General features: G+C 36.1%; 1 protein-coding gene across 1 annotated transcript in view; it reads left to right on the top strand.

Annotated features, from left to right (window-relative positions):
• The first annotated feature begins 71 nt into the window (after window positions 1-71).
• The window catches only part of ZNF652 (zinc finger protein 652), a 55,273-nt gene continuing 30,029 nt past the window's right edge, over window positions 72-25,315 (top strand). Inside the window, exon 1 of the mRNA XM_006924776.3 lies at window positions 72-841. The gene's annotated coding sequence lies outside the window, so the exon portion shown is untranslated. The remainder of the gene's footprint in view (window positions 842-25,315) is intronic.

Genomic DNA, 25,315 nt, shown 5'->3' with positions numbered 1-25,315 from the left:
CCCCTGCAGCTGCCCGCCTGGCCGGCCGGGGCTCTGGGCACCCGGTTAACCCTTCGCCGAGGCAGCTGCGTGCACTAGGCCGGAGCAGCCCCCATCCGGCTGGGAGGCCCGGGGCGCTGCGCTCCTCTGGCCCCGCGCTTGGGCCGGGGGCGCCGACTTCTGCTCCTTCGCCCCCTCCCTCCTGTTCCCGGGCCGGGCTCCAGTTTTGCATTGAGTCTGCTTGCCCCGAAGCCCGAGTGAAGGCTGGGGTTGCACGGGTTAGCGGGCCGAGGGTAGGTTTGCACCGGTCCTCCCGCGAGCATTCTCCTGCCCTGCAGCTGGTGGATTGCACCCACTGCTTCCCATGCCCTGCGGTTGCGCCCAAACCTCCAACCCCCGGGAGTATTGTGCCGCCCGAGATAAAATGCATCTAGTGTACAGCCGCCTAACACTCACCCCAGAGGGTAATGCAAACATCCCTCCACCCCCACCTCCTCCTCCCCTCCAATCAGGCTCTACTTAAGATTCTTAGATGGGAGTCTAAGGTACTAGCACCCTCTTAACACCGGCACACAACATGTTCATTGTCGAAGGATGTCTCCTGTAGAAATGATAAATGCCCCTGCCTCACCCTCGAAGTCTGTCTTCACGATTTAAGATCCCATATGCTCTTTTCTGAAGAGGCCCAGTCTTTGATCACGTCTAATACGTCCTTCCCCCACAAAACACAAACACATTCTGATTGCCGAGCAGCCTCTGTCATTGCGATCCATTGTCAGGAATGGCTTGTGCCAATCAAAGGAATGCATTTTGCCTTTGGAGAAGGATGCTTTACACAATCATGTTCTCAGGATGTTCCAGCGTAAGTCTGTCTTTGACCCCCGATTGTCCCCATGTTCAAGCATCATAATTATAGTGTCTCCCTTATGCATCTCCCTTGGACCCTCAGTAATACCTGAGTGATGCTTTTTCCCAGTTAATTAGATACAGAGGATCTGTGGGAATGTATTTTGTTGTAATGTTAAACACCTGTCGTCAGGGCAGAATAGGGTAATTTTGGGGGAAGAATGTGTATTTTTTTCCAGAAATGGCCTGGCCTGTATTGTTCTGAGAATGGCAACTAGCATATGCTTTGTTGACAACATGTGTATGTTTAGGGAATGAAGAGCTGCTGTGGCTGGCGTGTGTGTGCGTGCATATGTGTGTGTGTACGTGTGCTGAATGCAGGTGATGTTCCCCTGTACAGCTGATTTCAGAGTGGTGAGTTGCACTGTAATCCTGAGCGCTGACAGGCAGGTTGGTTGGTTGTTTCAGGACCGTGCACATGTATTCAAGTAGATACTACTGTTAGTATAATGTTATTTAAAATGTTCACTGCTGAGATTCAGTGAACCTGGAAATGTCTACTTCAGTAGTTCTTAACCTTTCTTTGGGGTCATTGAAGCCCGTAGGGCCACCTTCTCAGAGAAATAGACACATAATTTTGCATGTAATTACAGTGATCTTGAAGCTGGTCCTGGGACCTCAGGTTAAGATCTGTATTATGCAAAAGTGAAAGGAACTTGAGTTTTGTGTTTTGCTTTTTTTTTTTCTTAAGGATTTGGTCCTAGGCAATAATCAACAAAGTAGATTATATATGTATTTTTGTGTTTTGTCATTTGCTTACAGTGAGTTAGATATTTGTATCATTTCCCTGTCTTCCTGTAGAAAAGGAGAGATATATGTGAGAGTTTCAGAAAAGTTAAAACTGGAGTCAAAATAATTTATCTAAATTTGACCAGTTGATAGAGTATGTTCATTGCACTATATTTTAAAGGTAGCAGATTTCAAAAGCAAAGTCAGTGGTCTGTTTTATGCTTATCATGAATTTTTATGTGTTGGTTGAAGTCGATCTGATGATCTCTTAAAAGAAGGTTTTAGCATTCCCATAGTAGAGCACCTGCTCTGTGAAGATTTTTTCAGCTTTATGAAATACAATTTTATGGCTTTATTCAGGGTGATGTCATCAGAGTCATCCATTTTTTAAATTTTATTTTAATGGAAGGCTTTTAATCGTAGTTAGAGAGTTTAGTCGTCATGTTTAAAATTTAGAACTAGGGATGAACATTACACTGTTCTGTCAATAAGTAGGGGATAACTATCAGCTATTACTCTTGTATAAATCACTCTGCACCGAGACTTTGACTTTTGATCATTTTTCAATCAAGAGACATTTCCCAGCTTGTTATAGTGTTTTAATAGGTAGTGACATTAAAGAAGAGCACACACACACACACACACCCCATCCAAACAAAACAAACAGAAAAATAAAGAAGCACAGCCCCCAGCTCTCCAGGAGCTTAACAATTCTGACAATTTTTTTCACGTAATCCTTTGAGATTTCCATATTTTTTGCATTTGGAAGGGTTCTGAGAGGTTAAGGAATTTATGGTATTAACAGCTTTTTGGAATGCAAGGGAACCTTGGAATCTTGGAATCTTCTATGCACCTGAAGAATAGCATTTATTCTAATAATTATGGAGTATACCCTAAGAAGTTTGAAAACATGCTGAGATTGCATATATTGTATTTTTTATTATCTAATAAATATGCTTGAAGTGGCTTATATTACAGGTTAATTTTTTGTTCATGCCATGCCTGAAGTTTTACTGTCGGAAATTATTTGCCTATCCTAAATCCAAACCATTTCAAAGTTGCAAATATGTCACTTTTCTTTGTCAGCATAGTATAGTGACAGATCATTAAAATCTCAGGACAGGGTGCTTCCTTGGCTTTTAATGTTGCAGAACCTCTTCTAACCAGTCACTTACCTAGTTAAACACCCACACACCACAGAGCAGCTGATCATATAACATATGGCTGTGAGAAGAGCATTCTCTCTGCCAGATTCAGAGCTTGGAAGCTGGAAAACAATTGCACAGCAGTGAACACTTAGGAATAGTGGTGCCAGCAACTCACTCATTAATACAAACAGCTTGCTTTAGTTTCTTCAACACTCTTCTTAAGACACCCTTCCCTTAGGAGGTTTCAGATCAGCAGTTCCTACTCAAGGGAAGCAGCACCTACTTTCTGCAACTGTGCCTCAAGATCTGATTCTTGCCACCCAGAGCTGTTTCCATTTCTGCTCTAAGTATGGGAAGTAATCTCGTAGTGTGGTAAGAAAATACTTTTCAAGTCTGTAGAAAAAAATGTATGTTAGTAATGCTACTGATGTTATTTTGTTTTTGCATGTCCGAAGCCTATAGAAGAAGTGAACTGTTAAAAAAAAAAAAAGCCTTTTTCTCAAGGATTTTAGATAATTTCACCAAAAATGTGAAGATACTCTTGAGTTTCATTTCCTTTGTAAAAAGCCAGTTGAGAGACAGCCAACAACAACAACAAAAAACCTGTGGATCTCTTGCATTTTGAACCATAGCCTTTGGAACTAGTTATCCTAAAGGAGGTGACTGCATTTCCTTGCTGGGAATTCTTGGGTCTTGTGCTACAGTTTTAGCTATATTTTTCTCAGCTGTTGTCATCCTTTCCGACAGTTAGCACTTGAATTTACTTTGATAGAGGTGAACTGGTATTGCAGTTAGTGACTGACTTTAGCTGAAGGAAGATCAGGGTTATGCTTCTTTGGAACCAGGCAGAACCTTGGGTTTGAATTCCAGCCCTACCGTATATTGGCTTTATGGAAGAGGGCAAGTCACCCTGACCTTTCTGGCCTCAATTTCCTTATCAGCAGAATGGGATTTTATATGAGAATTAGAGATAATATATACAAGCTTCTAGCACAGTTCCTGGCAACATATTAAAGACTCAGTAAATGGTAAGACATGTGTGATGGGGAGTGTAACTGCAGATCTTTTTGGCTTATAAGGTTTAAAAGTCTGGCACTGCAATCTGCATACTTTCATTTGTGCAGATTTGAGATGAAAAAATTGCAAATATTTGTCTTGGAGCATACATACCTTAGTCTTGCAGGTGCAGTGTGGAACTTTGATTTGTTACTCTCTGGCTGGCTGAACTTGGTAGAGACAGTAAAACTTAGCTCGGAATTCTACAGTCACCCACAGGCTGTGCTTGTTTTAAACCTAATCAGAGCTTATGTGGTGAAAGGGGTGTTTTAGGACATGAACGTATCTCAGTGAGTTCTGTGTCCAGAATTGAATCACGTGTAAAGCTTTGTGTAAATTTGCATGGTTAATGCAAGCCATAAAGCGCTTGGTCCAGTCAGTGAAAACATCAGATGCTTATTTTAGTTAATCTGTTTGTTTATATAGCCGTTATCTTTGATTTTTGCAAATACTTTTGAACATTTTCTCTTAAGGAATTCCCATTGCTCTTCGGAGGGTTTGCTGATAAAATCTTACTAGAGCTATAGGTTTGAGTGCCGTAGGCATTTTTGCTTTGGTAGGAGAAGGAAAGAAAGGTAAGGTCCCTTTACCTGTCAGATTTTATCAACTGTCCACTTTAGACCTATATCTACAGATTGTGCGTGTAGTTCCTACCCTTGTTTTTAGCCAGAAGGCAGTTTTATGGTAAACTATGACATCATCTTTTTCTTTTCTTAACAGTTTAAGAGATCGATTGCTTTGAAAAGTAGATTCGAGGGCATGGTTAGACTTTTATCCAGTGCATAGAGCTTTTAAAATAGGACTTCTTGGGTTCTATAGAACTAAAATATTCTGTCATTTTTGCAGGATATCATTGTGATAAGTCTATGAGCCCACAAAAGTTACTTAGAGACTTTTCAGATAAGATAGACAAGCTTCAGTAATACATCAGGATTTACCTCAAGGGTCTCCTGTAATCCTTATTTTCTTTTATTCTTGAGCCACCTCTAGGGGCTTGCCCATCAGTAGACTCAGTCATTGGATTGCTGATAAAGAAGGATTGGCAAGTAATGGTCTTAGCCTCACTGTAGATTTTGTAGAACACTTGAAAAAACTTAATCTTGGCCAGAATGTTTAATAATAACAGCACTTATGCTATGTGACTAACTAAACAAATAAAATTTAGATGATCGAGTTAAATATTTTTTACTCAACTGTAATACATTGTGGAAGTAAACTTTTTCTTGGGGGTTTGCTATTTTTTTTTTTAACTCATTATTTTTTCTGGTTTACTAGAGTCAACTAGTAGCTAGTTGCTTCTGTCAGTTTCTTGATAAACCAATCATTGCATGGTGAGGAGGGATCCTTGGAAGAGAACCGAAATGGAAATGATGCAAAGAATGACAATGTAGCCTAAATTTTTGGTCTTTACTATGTATGTGGCATCAGAGGGTTGACCCTTAGCTGGATTTCACAAAGATATACAGTGCTGGCTGATTCCTTTTGTCTTTAATGCTAGTGAAGAATATAGTCTTTAACACACTTATACTTTTCAGCTTTGAAATTTTGATGCAGATTTGGGGATTCAGTGGAGCATAACTTCTTAATTATACTGCATGACTTACAAAATGAGTTTTATAACTAGGCCTTATGAATTGTTTTCACCCTTTTTAATATACCATTTTAATATATCAGTGGCCTTTGAACATTAAACCCTTGGCAAAATGTGGGGTTTTTTTGTTCTGAAGTGGTCGCAAGGAGAGTGTTGGTGACCTGAATTATGTGGATAAATCTGTATTTTTTTTTCCTTTTTCTCTTAAGACTATGACCCAGATGCCCAGAGACTTTTCTTGTATTAACGTACCATTACAGCTGGAGTTTGAAGTTACCTTGCCTGCAAGGTCCTCCTGGTAGAAAGCTCTACTGTTTCCTTTTTTCTTTCTTCTTCCCTTTTCTTCCTTTCTTAGCATTCAAATTCATTTAAATTAACTCACCAAAATTTGGAAAAAACTATCCATCAGCATAGAATTGATTAAATAAATTAGGGTGTATTCATGAAATAGAATAAATTTTATATAACTACAAAAAAGAACGAGGAAACCTTATATTTTGCTGTGGAAAATCTCTAAGCTATTGTTAATGAAAATAACTGGCATATAACAAACAGTGCATAGAATCTGTTACTGTTTATATAAAAATTGGGGTGAGAGAGTGATTATATTTGGGGATATTCCTACATATCAGAAACTAATAATCAGTTTAATTAGAAACTAATAATATTGGTTGTCAGTAGGGGGAGTGAACTGGATGACTGAGGAAACTAGGTTGGAGGGAGATTCTTCACTGTATTATTTTTTTTTAAGTAAAATTTTTATTGAAGTAGATAATAACAGAAAAGTAGAGAAATCATAGGTGTACACAGAAAAATCACAGAATCTTTTCTGTGTAATCAGCAGATTGTATAGATTATTTCTAGAACAAGAAATAGACTAACATCCCAGAAGCCTCTCCTGTCCTCTCCAAGTTACTGCTCTCCCAAAAGTATCATCGTAGATGAGGTTTGCTTGTTTTTTGAGCTTCATAAAAGTAGAATACAGTATGTATTCATTTGTGTATGATTTGGCTAGAGCGAATAATGCTTCTCTTCACTGTATACTCTTCTGTACTTAAAACTTTTGATCCATGTGAATGAATATCAAATAATTTTTTTATTTTAAAAGTATTTCCCAGTTGATCCATAGGAAAACTGTAATGTCCTATTTTAAGATAAATATTAAGATAGTGGAGCAAAATCATTTCAAACCATTTTATTTTTACATTCTCAAAGACCTGGCTTGAATTTTCACAATATTAAGAGGGTTCCCAAGCCAAACTAACAGAAAACCCCGTATTTTATCCGTAAAGAGGGGTTGAGTATAATGGGAAGTGTCTTAAAAATAATTACAACTCTTGAAAGATATGTTTTTGTAACTGCTAAATATTTATTTTACTATCTCATTTCATAATGTTGAAATCACAGTCCTTCCTGAATTGCCAGTTATCAAAGATATTTTTACTTAATGTAATTTTTATAATGCTGTATGTTTAAACTCTTTGGAAACCCACAGCTTTAAACAAATAGCAACATGAAAAACTTAAATATAGCTAACCTTGTTTTGAATATTTAGAAATTTGGTAGACTGTCAACCAGTTGGTGACATGTAATTGTATATATGTACCCCATTGTACTTTAATAACTGCTAAAGTATCATCATCTATTAAAAACTGTATATTTGATCAAATTTTTTGCTTTAATTGCAGTAATACCATTCCCCCCTGTTTTTTGGCCAAACGTGGAAATAATGATAAAGGTATAAAGCTGTAAAGCAGTGGTTTTCATCCAAGAGCGATTTTTCCTCCAGGCAACATCTGGCAGTGCCTGGACTCATATTTGATTGTCACTGGCGGGGCTGAGGTATACTTTTGGCATCTAGTGCATAGAGGCCAGGTATGCTGCTAAATATCCTACAGTACACCAGACAGCCCCCCACAACAAAGAATTATCTGGTCTAAAATACCAACTGTGCTGAGGTTGAGAAACTCTGCTGTAAAGCAACTAGTTTCTAAACTGATGCTACTAGGCAGGTAGCAATTTTAGCAATGGTTTTGTTAGATTTTGCATATGAAACAAATTTAGTTTATCTAGTCTAGGGGAGAAATAAGCCAGGTAATTTTCTAAATAGTAATAGGGTTTTAAATGTGAAGACTGATTTTAGTAGAAGTTTTAGTGGACAAGTCATCTTTTTTTTAATAGGCTATAGTTTCCTTGTGGGTAAGGCTAGATTATCTTGGAATAGAGCTGTTATCTAAAAAAGTTATTCACAAAGAGAAAAAGTCTTTATATATATTATATAGGTATAATTTTTTCAAAAGTAGATATATTTTTACTTTTATGATCCTAAGATTTATCTTGCTCTGTTCTAAAAGAAAATATTTGGCTGTTTGACATAAAATATATTTAAATATTTTATAATATGGTAACTTAAAAATATATTGCTAAGTGAGAGAATGTTTAAATTTGGATAATACATGCATAGTAGAAAAATGATCTAATTTTATTTTTTAATTTTTTTAAATGATCTCATTTTAAATGGTAATTTCTTCCTGTTAGGTGTGATAAAGAATATATACACTTCTGCATCTATTCTAACTTGTCAGGTATTATAACAAGATATAAAAGATAGTTTGTTATGTTTTCTGGTCTCTTCTCAACCTTTTCGTCACCTCAAATCAAGTTAGGTATTTTCTTTTCCTAAAAGATGACTTATGTCTCTAAGGCCAGGTGGTGCTCTGAGAGCAAAAGACATGTCCAGAGATGCCAACTGTTGTAGGGTTGGATTGTTCTAAATCTAGAACTGTTGTTCAGTTAATTCCCTATAGCACTATTTCTCAAACTTTCTGACCATGATCCACAGTAAGCAGTGCATGCGTGTCCACATGTATTCACTTGCGTTCATACCCCCACCAACATCTGAAACAAGAGCTTCATGAAACAGTATTTACCCTTACTATCTCTGAGGCAGTCTGTTATTTTTCATTCTATTCTATTTCATTTTAAAAAATTGAGTTGGGTTAGGCAGCTTGCAAATCACTAACCTATATAGTGCTATTAACAAAAAGTATTTTCTCAAAGTAAATGTTAAGCAAATGCTTACTAGATTAAATGGGGTTAGGCAGGAGTGATAAAATGTATGTTTAGAAGTATGAGTTTGAAGTAGAAAGCTAAAAAATGTGACATGCAGAAAATCATTATATATATATGACCTTAACTTACTCCATATAGATGGATACTTCTTAAAGACCTAAAACTCTGCAAGTGTTATGTTTGGATCCTCATTTTGCCTAGCATTTAAGCTATGATCTCCTAAGAGGTAGTATACCAACTATTTCTTGGTACACACACACACAGGCTACCTGTTTATTCATCAAGTTAGGCAGAACTGAGAGGATTAGTAAATATAAAGAGATTTTTTAAACTCTGTGGTATAACTTTTAACACAAAGCCTGGTTTAAACAATAATTTACTTGTGGAGAGTGGTTACAGAATAAAAATACAGCAAGACTCAGTAGTGAGCATTTACTTCAGACTCTGGGCTTGGACTATATTTCAGAGGCATCTCTATCATCAGAAAAGCAATCATCAGAACCTGGTTTTCCGGGACACAATTTAAGTTACTTGATTGGAGTTGTCTTGCATTTCTTTACCCAAAGTTACATATCCTGCGTATATGCCCATATTTTTATTTACTTACTTAACAAAACCTTTACATAGCATTTATCATTTAATTCTCATGTAACTCTTTGAGGTACATATTATTACCCCCATTTTGCCAACAGAGAAATTGAGACAAAGAGGTTATGGAACTCGCCAAGCTGAATGTGTACTTTTCTTGGCTTTGCTATCTTGTAAGAAAAGACCTGTGCAGTCATTTTATTTTGTTAATTGAAAAATTTGTTTCTAAAATCCATAAATGTTTTTTGGCTGTTAGAAACCTGAGATTGAGTCATTTGTTTTAATTTTTAAATTAATATACAGTATACAAATTGACATTTTGGTGTACATACATTTATGTGAATATCAGTACATGTGTAGATTCACGTAACCTTTACCACAATCAGGATACAAAACTGTTCCATCACCCAAAAAACCCCTTCCTGTAGTCCCTTTGCATTCATATTCTCCCCCACCTTCCACCTCTGGAAACCACTGATCTGTCATCCATCACTATAGTCTTGTCTTTTGGAGACTCTTATATAAATGGCCTCATATAACCTTTTGAGACTAGCTTCTTTTACTCTGCTTAATGTCTTTGTGATTCATCCAAGGTTTTGTGTGTATCAGCGGTTTATTCTTTTTTTATTGCTAAGTAATATTCCATTTTGTGGCTGTACCGCAGATTGTTTATCATTCAACAGCTGGAGGACATTTGCATCGTTTCCAGTTTTCGATGATTATGAACAGAGTGGGTGTGCTCTTTTGCATCCCCACCAGAAACATATGAAAGTTCCAGTTCTGGGTCTTTGTCAGCACTTGATATTGTTAACATTTTTTTTTTTAATTTTAGTCATTCTAATAGGTATATAGGAATAATTCATTTTGAGCCTTATGACCAGAACCTAGATGATAGGCCCAGCTCTGCCTTTGACCTAGCTGTTGACCTTAGAGGAGCCATTTAACTTTTCTGAGCCTCTTCTTTCCTCATCTCTCATATCATAGAGAATAGTGAACGTGTTATTAAGTTCTATTGCAGCTCCTAAATTCATTGATAGGGAAGGAAATCCTTGGCAAGAGGACAGATTTGTGTTTGCTGTGCAAGAAAATCTATTGACTGATCTCAGCTAACATAGACATTATAAGCAGTATATATATTTATATGTAAAATCCATATGAAATAACTTGATATTTATAGCTATAGTTTGTCCTTTTGAGCTAAACATAATAATACTACGATGGTTATTATGTCATATCTGTAAGCTAAAATTATGTAGCTAATGTTGCAATTAACATTGACAACCCATAGTCTGGCTAATGTCTGATGTTTTTATACTGTAACTATTTCTTAGCTTTCTAGGGTTATAGTTTACAGTAAGTTTAATAACATTTTGCCATTTTCTGTCATGAATAGGGGATCGCTTTTTCTTAATGTCTTATTTGAGTGAGAAATGAATTGCTTCTTTATATAGCATTGAAAAGAAAATGTGTACATGCTTATTTAAAACTACTTAAGGATTACAGAAAAATATAAAGAAAAAAAAGTATCTCTTTCACCCTTACCCTTCCATATCCTGAGATACCTCTCAGTATGAATGTTCACATCATACATGGATGTACGTGGTCTTACATTATGAGATTGCATGCTCCTGTCCCAACATGTTCTTTAGTCTTTTTTTTTTCAATGTGGATATATTTTTGTGTCAGTTAATATAAATCTGTATTATAATTTAGATGATTGCATAGTATGCTAGTGTCTGTGTGTCCCATTGTTTATATTTCAATAATAATTTTTAATAATAAGTAGTGCTAGATAGTAATCTTTAAGGGCTTAGAAGAAAAAGGCAATAATATTTGTTTTACTTTGGCTTGTAAAACAATAAAAATGTTGCTTTCATCAAAAATGAAAGCAAAGGTGTTTTAATTAACAAGGGGGTACCAATTATTCTAAAAATAAAACATTCTCCCCGCCCCCCAAAATAAAGAAAGAACTATAATGAATACTTTTGTATACACATCTTTTTATACTTATGGCGTTCCAATGGTGAATTATTTTTTTGATAGCTGGGTCCAAAAATTTGTACACTTCACACTTAGGAAAATAGTGCTAAACTATTCTAAGTAAGGTCATTCCATATTCACATAGTATTACGAGCTATAGTTGGCCATGGCAATTAATGTCAGAAGTCAGTTGAGTTATCTTGGCATTAGCCAGTTTGGGATTTAAGCCATAAAACATATCTACACATGTTTGTACGTGGCTCCTCCTGAAAAAACCCAGCCCATTTGCTAATTGATAGTTTTTACCAAGTAAATCTGAGAATGTTTAAAAACATCAAAGCTTAAACAGTCAGTTGTAAAAAATCTTCACTTCTGAGAAAAATAGATAAAGCAACCTGCTTCTTTAATGCAAAGAAAATCTTTTAACTAGTGATTGTAACTCAGTTTGTTATTCCAATAAGTTCTCTTTTTTAAATTTATAAATAAATTTTAAATTTTGAAATAATTTTACATTTATAGAAGACTTGCAAAGAAAGTACCAGTATACCCCTCATGCAGTTCCCCCTGTCGATAAAGCCGTACACAAACTAAGAAACCAGCATTGATACATTACTGTCAACTACAGATTTGATTCAGATTTCACTAGTTTTCCAACTAACATTCTTTTTCTATTTAGAAACCTCTTAAATTAGGCTTTTAAACTCTGTACTTAAGTAAGCTTGAAGATCTGCTCATAGAAAAATTTTAGTCATACATATGTATGTACCATATATAATGTGTCTGGATCTCTGTATTTGTTTAAACCAGGTTACCTTTGACATTAATATCTTTGAAAGTTATCTTTCGACATTCAGACAGTTCTACTCAAGGCCATTTTGGGGTAGCATTGAAGATATTTTTCTCCTCCCTTTTCGTAGTCTTTGCAGAAACATAATTTATAACATCGGTGAGTAGCTCTTGTCCAGTGGACCCTTTTCAGTAGTTATAAGTCCCTATCTCCAGGAGCACATGGAAAGTAGCCACCTTTTGTTTATTAGGAAATTAACTTGTCTGTTAATTGAAAGTAATAGTTAAGAGTCTGCCATGCTGGCCGATTTCTCTGTAATGTCTTGCTCTGAGAGAATTTCAGTATTAAGCAGTTCTCTAAGAAAAAGGTCCTGGCCTTGAGGTAGAATACTGTTATAAATAGGGCAGTACTTGGGTGTCTTTCACGCCATGTTTGCTAACGCAAAGAATCCCTCCCGAGGCAGACCTAGGCATCCAAACTCACTATGTTAATTTGAATTATTCCTTGAAACAGTGTAGGAAGAGGAGGAAGAAATTGGCAACATAAAGTAGACATGGATTTTTAAAAATCACTTTCCTCCCAGCTTAAATGGAACTCTTGAGTATTCCTTCCATTAGCATACCACATTTTTTAAAAAAGAAATAAACCTCTTAAACGTGAGGTTTGGAGCCTCAGTCAGAGGCTAGCTGCTTTATTTGGATCTTCCACAAACTTGACCATAAAATAACAAAATCAGTAGCATCCTGGACCTGTAGCATTCTTGTTTTAGAAACAATAAAATGTACAGTTTAGCATTGAGGACACATGATATTTGCTGACTCAGGGTGGAAAGAGCAAACCAGGGAAGGAAGAAGGTGGGTTTTCATTTAACAGTGAGAACCATGGTTATGGCCTGTGCTTACATCCGACTTTTATACAGCGAAGTGCTTCAGACCATTGTACTCATGGTAATAATACCACCACAACACTGAATAAGAAGAGAATCCTGGCCACCTTATAGTAGAGCAAATTTAGAAAACCATCTAAAACGGTCTTCTGCTTACTCTTAACCCTCTCTGTAAACATGCATGTACTTTGTTTGGATAACAGTCTCTTAGTTGGACCTGTATATACAAAGGTGGCAGAACATGGTGTGTAGTGTGTCAGCTGGAAAACACATGTAAAGCAGCTTTAATACCAGCTCCTACTAAAACATTGGCTATGCATTTGAGCAATATAGATCTAAAACCTTAACCGGTAGCCAGAGCTACATAGTAAGTTCCATGTGAAGATAAAAGTTTTTGGTTCACTTTCATTGTTCTGTCCTTGAAAAATTAAAAGCTAAATTAGTGTCTGGGATACAGTAATGACTGCTGTCTAGAAGGTTGAGTTTTAATCTTGACTGAGTGACGCTCTTATTAGGAAAATTGTTTTACTTGTAATATGTTTTACTGCTAACATTTGAACATATTTGGGATTAGAGTTTCATTAAATTAGAAATATACCGCATTGCTTATGTTATAGTTTTTAAAGATATGAAATTTTTGTATGAAGAGGAAATTAAATATAGTCATAATATGGGGGGATTTTTATACTTTTTATGTCATCTGTAATTCCTTAGTCATATCAAAAGATTAATTTAGATTGAAATGTAGTTGTTGTTATAAAATACTTTTTCTCCATTGTTAGGGCATAGTGTCCCATGTTTCAAAATTATGGTATTTTAGTCTTTCAAAGGAGATAATACTGCTTTTGAAAAAATTTTTATGTTATAGAAATTCTCAAATACAAAAAATATAAAGAGAAAAGTATGATGAACCTAATATACCCATCTTCCAGCTTTAACAATTATTAAGACATGGCCAATCTTGTTTCTTATATATACACACCCTCACTACACTCCCCGCCCTCCAGTTACTTTGAAATAATTCTAGACATCATATATTATTTATAAATATAAGAATTATTTTTTTAGAAGACACCTAAAATTGCATTATTAAATTAAAACACTTTCTGGACATCTTTAAGTGTTCAGTCAGTGTTTATATCTCCCAGTTGACTCATAATTGTTTTTTCAGTTTTTTTCAAAAACACAGGCTAGAATGTCAAATGGGGCCAAAGAAGAAAGATTGGTTAAAATGTCTGTTAAGTACCTTTAAATCTGTAGATTCTCCTCCTGTCTTCTCTGTCTCTCTCTCTCTTCCTCCCTCTCCCTCCCTCCCTCTTCCTTCCTCCCTTGCCATTTAAGTTGAAGAATCCAGAGCCTTTGTTGTATAGTGTCCCATAATCTGGATTTTGCTGATTGCATTCATGTGGTATCATTGAACATATTTCTCGATCCCATTTATTTCCTGTAAATTGGTTTTTAGATCTGCATACTTGATCAGATTAAGATTTAATTTTTCTTGTGGGTGTGAGACAGACTAATAGGTGGTAGCATATATTTTCTGCCAGGAGACATATAGTTCTGGCCGTTTCTTTTTTGGCACTGTTATCAGCCATTGATGATCTTTGCCTATATCTATTAATTCACTGGGGTTGCAAAATGATATCTAATGCTATATTTTTTTTCTTCAGTTATTAGTTGAAATACTTCTATAAAAAGAAAGTTCCTCTCAACAAATATTTAGTTTCCTTAAGGTATAGATCTGATTGGAATGACAGACTACATGCTTGGTTCTTGCCCTTAACTTACCAGTTTTCAAAAGAATGAGTTGGTTCTTTTAGTATCTTTTAAAGGTGACCAGTGGATTTAAGCATAGCTAATGTGTTTGCATTCACAACAGTTATTAATCCGGTTGATACTCAGTTGTCCTGTCTTTGTCCATTAGTTGTTTATCAGTCTGGCTCCGGAGTCCTTTTGAAAGGACTACCCTGGTAGTCTTTGAAAGCTTCCTGCTTTCCATTATGACAGATAGTTCCAGACTCATCTTATGTATTTCCTGTCCTGTTTCCTTTTGGTGGGAAATATCTGGAAACCACAGTAGGTTCTCAGTACTGAGCTATACACAGGCTAGGATGTTGAGGTAACATTTTAAAAAGAACCACCTGCCCTCAAAGGACATATAGTTTTTAAAGGCTTTATTTTTTATTCTTTTGATTTATTTACTTTGTATACATTTTGATGCGAAAAAAATCACATTTTGATTTATTTGATTAAAGTAAATCTTTGATTTCATTTTATAACAGGTATTTGTCAAAATGAGATAAATGTCTAAAATAAGTTCTTTTTTATAATTTAAGAAAATTAAACGTGTCATTAAAATGAGTAAAAAAAGATCAAACCTTGAAATGATATACATTTTACAAATATGTAGCCCTGTAGGAACAGTAGTTTGTTTTTTACAAAAGTGAGTAATAGCATAATTTATTGTCTAGACTGTGAGATGTGTGAGAGGGGCATTATTAATAATTACTCTGGGAGAAATGGGTGTAAGCTATGACTTTGCCCAGCAAAGTAAGACATATGGGCACCCTGTTTATAAACTAATTGGCAATATGTAAGCCTCTTGAGACCAAGGATCACATCTATCATGTTCACAGTTATATCTGTGGTGCTTCACACATAGTAGGTGCTCAATAAATGTTTATCGAATATTACTAAAAATATGATATTTTGAGGTTTGGTGTAGGTTTTACGTGTATTTTATGCTTAGTTACATTGTGTTTGCACTTTTAAAAACTTTCTTTTATCCACACTTGCCATCTAAATGATCTTATACACTGAATCTGAATGGGTTTGATGAATTTATTTTTTAAGTTTAGGATTCGTTTATTACAGAAATAATACATGTTCGTTGTAAAATCATTAGAAAATTTAGGTGACCTCCTTATTACCAACTCTCACCTCTACTTCCAAAAACAGACAAAAAAAAGTCATCTATCTTCTGGTCGAATTTTATTTTAAGGGAGAAACGAACATTATGGTTCTTTACTAAAGCAGCTCTTGCTCTCTCTCAGTCCCTCTGACTCACTTTTAAGCCAGTGGGCCTTAGTTTCCTCTCTTTATAAAAGAGACTAATACTTATTTGACAGGAATTTTGTGATTCATAGATAAATGTGGGGTTTTGGCAGGGCGGAGCTGGGGGAGGAGGGAGAGATTACTTGTACAATGTTTCTGTCATCAGAACTGTCTTTGATTTCTCCAGCCACATTTCTTAAAGGTATTGCTAAAGAAGTGGTAGGGAAAAAAACGACTTTGGAAAGAGAAATATATTTAAAGATATTACAATAAAAACTAAGATTACTAATTAAAACCTTTTCTTCAATATAAATAGATGAAGGGGAATTAGACTTTGTCATGTTTCCAGACGTCTGGGCAACCTGCTTGGTCATGGTGGCTTGGTTATCTTGACCACTCATTGGATTTGAGTTATGACAAAAGTTATTTAAAAAAAACAAACAAACAAGCAAACATATTTATTCAGGTTTTTGACTGATTACATCTATTTATAGCACATATATTAAGAGCTGTGGTTTTCTTTAGGTTAAGAAAGCATTGTATTAAAATCATCTCCCCACATAAACGTTTCCTCCACCTACTCATTTGTCTGCAAGCCAGGCGTCTGTTCACTTCCTCTTGGGCTCAGTGCCTTTGCTGTTCATAGGCTCATTTTTTAGACATTCCATTGCAGGTAAAATATAAATATCTAAAGTGTGCATTGTTACTAATTACTTTATACCCTAAAAGTAACTTCTCTGGAGTTTGTATGGAGATAGTGTTTCGAAACAAGTTGTTCATTCAGAAATAGAGAGCCATATTTGGGGGAAAGGTAATTAACAATTCTATGAGGAAAAAACTTGTATATTTGAACATCTTCTATCCACTTTTTCTGCTCAGGTTATTGCTGACCAATTGTGGTGCCAGGGGGCAAATAGCCAAGAATGATTTCGTGTGATGCTGAGGGTTTTTTTCCTTACAGATTGTCAAATTGCCACATGTTCTGTGGTTTAGCCTTGAGTTGAAGTTTTAGTGTTATGTCACAGAAACTAACAGATGCGTGTCAATATATGTATTTATGTCTGTGTGTGTGCATGTGCGTGTGTTTATAAGGACTGTGCTTTTCTTCCCTTAAACTGAAGAATTGAGATGCGTTGCAGCATGAAGATACATTGATTTCCCCCCCCTTTTGCTTTACCTGTTATCTGGCATTTAATGAAAAAATCTTGCTCGAAAGTTGCAGATCCCTTGAGGGCAACAAACACAATACTCAGAATGAAACTAGGTTACTGTTTCTGCAACATGCAGTGGTTTGTATCAAAAGCTGTTTTGGTCTTGACTTTGAAATTATCCGCTTTTCTTTGAAGTGGTCATAGTTTAATTTGGAGTGGTTTTAAATTTTAGAATTTCCTGAAGTGTACATAAAAATGTTTTAATATTTTCTTATGTGCTTGTTGTATACAAGTTTATAGAAAGCTTATCTCCAGACAACATATTTCTGCAATAAGACCAAAGGAGAAAATACTTCAAATTTGAGACTGTATTGAAGACTGAAAATGCTTTAGGAGGGTATTCCAAATGGTTTTAGGTAGCTATATTATAGATTTCCTTGGCTTTTAAAATATGTGGGCTTTTGTGGTTTAGTACTTTGAGTTTGTGTTTTACTGTAGGAATCATCTTTATAGTATAACCAAGGGAGAATTATTCACTTTCATTTACTATTACTACTTTTTGTAATTTGTCTTTATTCTTTTGGTTATGTTCTGGAATGAGGTAGAGCTTAAGAGAGTGGTTTTAACATACTTTTTTTTCTATATATAATTTTTTAAAGCTTTGTGAACTAACTTCCTCCTATAATGAATTCCAAAATGTTTTCTTGTAGTGAGGTATTTTATGGTAAGAGATGTTCCTTCCCATCAGCATTTAAACATATCCAAGTCTCTACCACCTTTAAAAATCATACTCAGACCTTTTCTGTTCGAGTCCCACTCAAGCTTCTGTTCCTCAGCTTCCATTCCCCTTTCTTCACACGACGAAGCCTGCTGGTTGAGGAGGCCCCACAGTTTGTAAGTGATAGTTCCAGAACTCAGCCCAAGTCTGATCCTTTAACCATTGGACTAACTTAAGACCACTTTTTTTTTCCAGAGAGGGGAGCCTTCATGTTCTGGAATTATTCAGTCAGTAAATCTAGTGGTCACTTTTTTCTTTCTTAACTCAGTGTTTTAGCAGTATTTGATAAAGTTGACCAGTTCTTCTTTCTTGAAACAAATTTTTTTAAAAATTTTATCTCTTGTCTTCTGTGCACGGCAGTTTAGTGGTTTTGTTTTACCTCAGAATTCATTCCTTCTTTTTTGTTGGCTTTTTCTCCCCTGTCCTTAGGGTACCCTATAGCTCTCTTTTCTCTATTTATCCTATCTTCTCAGCCCACAAATTTAAATTATTTTTGTATCTGTCTAGCTGACTACTTGACATCTCTGCTTAGCTGTCTGATTTGCATGTCAAATATGACTGTGTAAATTAAGATGCTTTAGGCTTTGAATTATAAAAAGTCAATTCAAAATAATTGAAACTAAGGAAAATTTATCATTATAAGTAACAAGATGCCTCAATCTAGGATTGCTTTAAATCTGTGCTTTAGCGACGTCATCAAGAATGACATTCTTTCCACCTTTCTGCTCTGCCATCTTGGACATGTCTGCTTTGTCCTTTGTCCAGCTGCCATCATAGATGCAATATGGGTATCATGGTTCCAGGCATCATTTCCAGGCAAGATGACATCCAGCAGAAGGTGGTGGTTATTGCCTTCTTATGCTTTTTGAGAGTTTCGAAATCTCTCTCAGAAGCCTCCCAGCTGACTTCCACTTAAATCTCCCTGTCCAAAACTTGGTCATGAACCCACTCCTACACCAGTCACTGGTGATAGGAATGTGTACATATAAACGATTTTCATACAAAACAGAATGAAATAAGTATAATAGAGGCAGGAGCAGAAGAGTGGAAATACATGCAAGAGCAGTGGTAGGGGCAGGGGAATTTCAGGAGAGAGTGGTGTTTGAACTGAATATTGAAAGGTTAGTGAAATTCATTTGTTAGGGAAGGAGATAAGGGCAGACTTGGCTGACGAGGCAGGATACATTGATGAATGACATAGAGATTTGTATGACATTCTTGGAGAACATTGAGTAGATCCTAAGGCTGGTGGGTAGGGTTTGTGGAGAGACAAGGGAGGGAAATGAGGTTAAAAAGGTAAGGTGAGAGGTCTAATCTTGAAGGTTTAGACTTAATTTTTTGGTAGTGGTTGTCATTATAAAGGAATCTTAGCACTATTTAGCAGAAAACTTACTTAGATACTGGGCAAAAGATTGAATTAGATACTATCTGAATTTGAGGCTGATTGTCTTAACAGTCCTAAAAAATATCTGCCTTCTCATCTCTCCCAGCTGTGTTTTCCTGTTAGACATAAAAATGGAAATTTAAATTGTCTGAATCATCTTTGATTCTTTTTTTCTTTATCCTCTACATCTAATGAGCAAATTCTGTTGGTTTCCCCTTTTTTTGGCTCTCTCTGCCACCTTCAGTAATGCCTGTATTTCTTAGCCCTTCAGCGAAACCTCCATTTTCTGTCCCTAGTCTCTACATTTATAACTTTATCACCTACTAATCCCCTGTAAGGTTTCTTTGCCTAGGCCTTTATCTTCATCACCCCCTGAATATACTGTGCTTACTCACATAGCCCTCTCCTCAACCTGTTTTTTAATTTCCTCTCTGCCTTTTCAGATCTCTCCCATTCTTCAGGATGTAGTTCAGATTCCATGTTCTACACGGGACTTTCCACAGCCTGCCCATTCTTCATCCTTCTTGCTTTTTTAAAATAATTATACGGGATCTTTAAAAATGCCATTTGTTTTATTTGACAATTATGACTTATTTTTTTGTGTGTAGTTCTTGCTCCCCAAACAGATTTTAAGCTCGTGAAGGGCCAATACAATAACTATTTGAAGGCACAAATACATATCTTCTCCTTACAGTAGACCATGTGTGCTTTGCATGTAGGTGATTGTCAAAGCTGGTGAAGGAAGAATATAGAGTGTGGGAATTGGACAGAAAACACTTTAGTGTATAAACCCTTTTGACCTATAAACTTCACCTTTATAATTAAAAATCTGTTTTTCTCTTTGGAGGGAAAAAGGAGATCTGGGCATTCACAAATAAACCCCCATGTTTGAGTAGCAGCGGTTTTAGCAAACAGAGTCCCGGCACTTCCAAGACTAATGTGCTAGATGTTCCATGAAGACTCATTAACCATAACTCAGTGTGGTTAGGGTACCAACCCAAATCCCAGTAATCCCTCTTTTCTCTTCAACTGTATTTCCCAACAGGGAGGGAGTGAGCCATTGGGTCAGTTTGCCAGCATTCAACATATAACACGTCTTTTTTTTTAGGGATGGGTGGGGCGGGACGGACTGTAACAGCCAATTATTTTAAAATTAATTTATTTTTTATGGTGACATTGGTTAACAAAATCCTGTAAGTTTCGACTGTACTTTTGTACAGCATGGCATATATATATTCACATTGTGTGTTCACCTCCCATAGTGAGATTTTTTCCTGTCACCACATATTTGACTCCTTTTTACCCCATATACCTCCTCCCTTCCCCCTGCCCTCTGGTAACCACTAGTCTATAGTTTATGCCCATGAGTCTGTCTTATAACACGTCTTTTGAGTAAAGTTGTACTCTTCGCTACCTATGGAGTAGTTGGGCACTTTTGCCTTGAATTTTGACACAGTTGTGGCATTGTTACCTGTTTTTTTTTCCTCTCAGCCTAAAACTTATGTTTAAAAATGGCCGGGGGGCGCATTCATGGATTTTTTTCTACATCCCATTTGGCAGATTGCCTTAAATTCTTTCTGATGAAGACAAGAGGATTGACTAGATTGATCCAAGGAAAGATGTTAAGTGTGGTGATCTCTCTCTCCACCCTGAGAAAGTATGGTGGACCCAGTGCTGTCTTTGGAAAAACTTATTTTACCATGGTTAACAGGTTGTGGTCTCAATCCCATTTAGTGTCATACTTACTTCAAGACTGTAGATGATATAGTCCCTTAACCCAGGTGTCCCCAACCTGAGATTTCATAAGCTAATGTTCATGTTCAAAAAGCTGAATGGATATTATGACAAAGCTGGACAGTCTAACCAGAAAGTTGTGATAGGCTGTTTTCTGTTTTTGGTTAGTGAAAAATGAAAAAGTAGGACCTGAATGCAAATTCCTACACACAGTTTTTTAAAACAATACTCCATGGGAACATGGCAGAGGGGCAAGGGGGTGGAGAGGGAAGTATATGTTAGCCCATAAATTTCAGATAATCTTATTGTTTTGCCCACCTTTGGACTATTAAGTGTCCAGATAGCCTGTTTCATTTTATTATTTCTTATTGAGATATAATTCACCTACCATAAAATTCACCATTTAAAAATGTACAGGTCAATGGTTGTATAACCATCACTGATATCTATTTCCAAAACATTTTTTTCCCACCCCCAAAAAGAAACCTGGAACACATTAGGAATCACTGCCTGCTTCTCCCTACCTCCAGCTCCTGTCAATCACTAACTTACTTTCTGTCTCCATAGATTTGCTTATTCTGAACCATTTCTTATAAATGGAATCATACAATGTATAGCATTTTGTGCCTGACTTCTTTCACTTAGCATTATATTTTCAGGATTCGTCTATGTTGTACCACATATCAGTGCTTCATTCCTTCACATATCAGTGCTTCATTTCTTTTTATGACTAATCATATTCTATGTGGATATACATTTCATTTATGCATTCATCAGTCGATGTATATTTGGATTGTTTCCACTTTTTGGTTATTATGAGTAATGCTGCTCTAAACACTTATGCACAAGTTTTTGTTTGAACATATATTTTCAGTTCTCTTGAGTACATACCTAGGAGTGGAATTGCTGGGTTAAACATTTTGATGAACTGCCAAACTGTTTTCAAAAGTGGCTTTGCCAGTTTATATTCCCATCATTAATGTGTGATGCTTCCAATTTCTCCACATCCCTGCCAACATTTGCTACTTTCCAATTTTTTATTATAGCTATCGTAGTAGATGTGAAGTGGAATTTCATTGTGGTTTTTGATTTACATTTTTCTAATGACTAAAAATATCAAGTATTTCTTCCTGTGCCTGTTGGCTATTTGTGTACCTTCTTTGGAGAAATGTCTATTCAAATGCTTTGCCCATTTTAAAATCGGGCTAGTTGACTTTTTATTGTTGAATTGTGAGAGTTCTTTTATACTCTGGATATTAGACTGTTATCAGATATATGACTTGCAAATATTTTTTTCCCATTCTATGGGTTGTCTCTTTACTTTTTTGATAGTAACTTTTGAGAAGTTTTTAATTTTTAGTTCAGTTTATTTTCTTTCTCTGGTTGCTTGTAGCCTGTTTCATTTTTTAAACTTAACTTTTCCTTCTCAATTTTTTCCTTTCTTTCATCCTGACTGCCTCGTGTTTACTGTGGGAAAATGCATGCAACATACTCTAAAATTCCATAAATCTCCGCTCTGTCATCCATAATCCATAACTTCTTTAAGAAAGATATTCTCAAGTAGGAAGGAGAAAGGAGCCGGCACTGCAAGTCGCGTAGGAACTTTGCTTGTTATCAGTTTAAATAGGTGTGGGAACTGTTATTTTATCTTTACAGGGAATGCACTGAGATTAAATGAGATTAATTGGCTTGTCTAAAGTCATATACCTGGTTAAGTGGCATATTGGGGTTCATACTAAGATCTTTATTTCTACATTTAATGATTCATTAATGATTATAGGTATTCTGGAGAGATGGGAAGAAAAGGGGATAGGAAGAAAAGTGAAGAAGGTAAAGAAAAATTTAATTTATAAACCTAATCTGAGTGTGTATTACAAATACGAAAAGGTTAAATCTGCTCTGTAACAGGAATTTTTAGACTGGGGTTTTTGGACTCCTGGGGGATCCAGAAAGGGTTTCTGGAAATGGGCAAACCCCTTGAAATTACATGTAAATTTTTGTGTGTTTATTTTTCTGGAAGAGAAGATTTATAGTTTTCCAAAGATTCTCCAGAGTTTAAGAATTGCTGCTAAGGAGAAGAACATACAGACTCATGGGAAAGAAGAGGCAAGGCAGTATATTAGCAATTTATCTTTTTCCATTGGCCATGGTTTGGGTTAACCCATCCTATCTGATTTTAGATATTTTTGTCTTAGACTATTTGTTTTATACCTGTTAAAGACTAGTTCAGTTAAACTTTTTTCCCAAATGTTAATTTTTGTAGTGTCAAAAAATTTTTGTTAATGACAGAACAATAACAGCCCTTTGTCCTTTTGGTAGGTCAAATATATAAATTAAATTTCAACATTTCCTGATGTTTACACATCTGAAATATTTTTGGTTTTAATTTTTGTAAAATATAGAAATGTAATAAGGGCATTTCTCAGTTATTTTTCATTTTCTAAATGAAAATGAAAGCTTTATTGACGTATAATAGACAATTAGTTGCTCATATTTACATTGTAAAATTCGATGAGGTTTTTTTCAATTATAGTTGGCATACAATAATAGTTTCAGTTGTACAGCATAGTGATCAGAGATCTATATAACTCAGAAAGTGGTCACCCCACTAAATCAGGTACCCCTCTGCCTCGTACATGTTTTTTACAACATTGCTGATAATTTTCTTTATGCCACACTTTATATCTCCATAACTATTTGGTATCTATCCATTTGTATTTAATCCTTTTGCCCTTTTTCACCATCCCTCTAAGCCCCCCTCCCATCTATTAACCCTCAAAATATTCTCTGTATCTGTGAGTTTGTTTCCGTTTTTGTTGTTATTGTTGTTTATTTTGTTCTTTAGATTCCACTTGTACGTGAAGTCATGTGGTATTTGTCTTTATCTGACTTCACTCAGCGCAATACCCTCTAGGTCCATTAAGGCAATATCTTTTTCCATTACCTTTTAATCTGTATGTGTCTTTTAATCTGAAGTGAGTCTCTTGCAGGCAGCATATGTAGGGGTCTTGTTTTCTTATCCATTCAGCTTCCCTATCTTTTGGTTGGAGCAGTTAACTCTTCCATTTGAGGTGCTTGTTGATAAATATGTAGGTATTACCATTCTTTATTCATGATTTTGATACATGCTTTTTCTTCCCAAAGAAGTCCCTCCAACAATTCCTGTAACACTGGCTTGGTGTTGATGAATACCTTTAGCTTATTTTTGTCTGGGAAGCTCTTTATTTGTCCTTCGACTCTAAATGACAGCTTTGCTGGATAAAGTATTCTTGATTGTAGATCCTGGGTTTTCATCATGTCGAATATTTTGTGCCAGGTCCTTCTGTCCTGCAAAGATTTTTTTGAGAAATTGGCTGCCAGTCTTATGGGAGCTCCTTTGTAGGTAACTAATTGCTTTTCTCTTGCTGCTTTTAAGATTCTCTCTTTGTATTTAACCTTTGGCTTTTTAATTATGATGTATCTTGTTATGTTTCTCTTTGGGTTCATTTTTTGGGGACTCTAAGCTTCCTGGAATTGTATGTCTATTTCCTTCACCAGGTTAGGGAAGTTTTCCATTATTTCATTATTTCTTCAGATATATATTTAACTCCTTGTTCCACCTCTTCAGGTGTCCCTATGACATGGACGTTGTTGCCCTTAACTTTGTCCTATAGGCTCCTTAAATTATTATTATATTCTTTGTTACTTTTGTCTTGCTGTTCTGGTTGGGTGTCCTTGGCTTCCCCATCCTCTCTATCAGTGTTTTGATCTTCTTCTTCCTCCACTCTGTTTGATTCCCTCTAATATACTCTTCATCTCAGATAACGTAGTCTTCATTTCTGACCGGTTCCCTTTTATAACTTCCATTTCCACTTTTATGTTTTTTATTTCTTTGTTAAAGTTCTCACTGAGTTCATCTACACTTCCCTTAATTTCATTGAGCATCCTTAGAACCAGTGTTTTGAACTCTGCATCTGTTAGCTTACTTGACTCCATTTTTCCTTGATCTATGTTCTCTTCTTTCATATGGTTTCTGCTTCTTTGTATTCCTATATTGGCTGCCTTTCTGTGTCTGTTTCTATGTATTAAGCAAAGCTCCTAAGCCTCCTGGTCTTATCAGCGTGGGCTTGTGTAGTAAGTGTCTAGCAGCAATGTCCTGAGTTTAGCCCCAGCTGCAGACCAAGTTTAGCCCTAGCTTGTGCCCCTCTGGGGCCACCTGTTAAGATTCAGCAAGCAATCCACAAATGCTGTGCTTATAGGCCTCAAGAAGCTACGCCAGAAACCGAGGTCAGCTGCCACCAGTGTGAGTCTTGGTGCTGTTCAGCGAGTGGCACAGGACTTGCAGAGGATACAACTAAATGTGGCTTGAGTGGGGCTACAAGTTGGGGGAGGCAGAGTCTCAGGGAATCCTCTGGGCAGAGCAACGTCTGTTATCCAGTTCGATAATGTCTCAGCTATGGCTGCGCTGTGTTGCACACTGGGAGCCGGGAGGGGTCAGCAGAGGATACCGCTA

The sequence above is a fragment of the Pteropus alecto genome, unplaced genomic scaffold (assembly GCF_000325575.1).
Source record: "Pteropus alecto unplaced genomic scaffold, ASM32557v1 scaffold98, whole genome shotgun sequence".
Lineage (NCBI taxonomy): Eukaryota > Metazoa > Chordata > Mammalia > Chiroptera > Pteropodidae > Pteropus > Pteropus alecto.
Note: the sequence above shows the minus strand (reverse complement) of the source record. Positions and strands in the feature narration are given on the sequence as shown.